This window comes from Pelmatolapia mariae, linkage group LG16_19 (assembly GCF_036321145.2).
Source record: "Pelmatolapia mariae isolate MD_Pm_ZW linkage group LG16_19, Pm_UMD_F_2, whole genome shotgun sequence".
NCBI lineage: Eukaryota > Metazoa > Chordata > Actinopteri > Cichliformes > Cichlidae > Pelmatolapia > Pelmatolapia mariae.
Window position 1 is genome coordinate 18,881,820 of NC_086241.1, and position 1,682 is coordinate 18,883,501.

The window sequence follows — 1,682 nt, forward strand, 5'->3', positions numbered from 1 at the left end:
ATTTTCAAATACATTTCCCCAACAAGATGGAGTGAAAGAAAAGATGCATGCATAACTGGAAATTTAAGATCCATGTTGTTGGTATTTGTGAACTAAAAGGCTTCACTATGTTGATTAACCCCCCCCCCCCCCCCCCCCCCCCCCCCCCCGGGTTTCTCCGTTTCATAGAAATACAGCTGTTTAATATAAATGCACCCATTCATAAAACAAGAATTTTTAACAAATTTATTACTAAACTTCATCAAGGTAAATAGATCATCTAGACCAGTGATGTCTGGGGAAATTGGCTCCACTTATAGCCCACTTTGATCTCTCAGATATTGTAATATAATTAGAAAAATGGTGAAATTTTAACAGTATGTCTCAGTTTTTCTTATATGATAAAGAAATGCTGCTGTAGTAAACAAAAAGATCTGTTAGCACGACTCTTTGGGCTTAAATGATAAGAAATAAATACGTAAAATTGTAGAAATAGTTCTGGCAGCTCATTGCCCAGACGGTCCTGTAATTATAAAGTGAAAAGGTTTTCTTAATCATCAGACTTTCTCTCTCTCCCTTCTCTCTCGCTCTCTTTTTAACTATGGGCCCACTGTAAAAACCTCAAATTTCCTTATTAGCTAGTGAAAAAACAAAACTGTTTCTGTCATTTAATTGCATAATAATTACTTCATTACTTTGGTGTAATATGAATGGTGATGGGGAAAGTCTTTATCATTACCAAAAGCTGTAAAACCTATTAAAATACAGTTAAGAGTCTAAAACACATGCCCTCCCCCACAATTTCCAAAATCATCCACTGGACTAGATTGCAGTCTTTCCCGGCCGATTCTGGCCCCCGGGCCTTATGTTTGACAATCCTCCTCAAGCATATCAGAGACAGAAACACAAAGCTAAGAAATTCCTAAAGCCTTAACTTTTTCTGTTCACATAGGGCAGAAGCAACAAGCCCTTGTTAACTTGTAGTGTTTTTCCCCCTAAATGATGTCTAGACAAAATAGCTGCGGATTGATTTTATATAGATTCCATTAACCGTTTCAGCTGCTGACACCATGTGTCTCTTGTTCAAGGGGTGTATCGACTTTGAATATAAAAACAGAAAGAATGTGCTGTGAAAAAGTTTCAAAAGTCTGATGCTTAGCTACCGCGTATGGAAGAGAATTAGGGCCACTGGGGAAAAAAGCGGACACGTCTTTTTTTTGTCTTTTCCAGAACTCTGACTTTTTTTCCTCAGAATTCTGATTTTAATCTCAGAATTCTGACTTTTTTCTCAGATTTTGGGGATTAAAGTCAGAATTCTGACTTTTTTCTCTCAGGATTCTGGAAAAGAAAAAAAAAGACGTGCCCGTTTATTTTTTTCCAGTGGCCCTAATCCTCTTCCGTAACTACGCCTACGCTCTTTCATATAGGGAAGTTCGAGGTAACTACTTTTATAGGAGTTTACTCGGCAAAACAATCCCACGTAAACAGTTTAGGTGTGTTTTTCCTTCTTCTCTATTTTCAGATGGCTTTTATAGTGTTTGCCATATCACATGGAGATGGACAGTGGTGTCTCTCGGCTGTCCGACAGTAACATTCTCACTGGCACACAGACCTGACCTAGAATTGCTACTTAGAATTCGACTAAACCATCTCGCAGTAACGGGGGGGTGGTGGGAAGCGACGACAGGAAATCTTGACTGGGA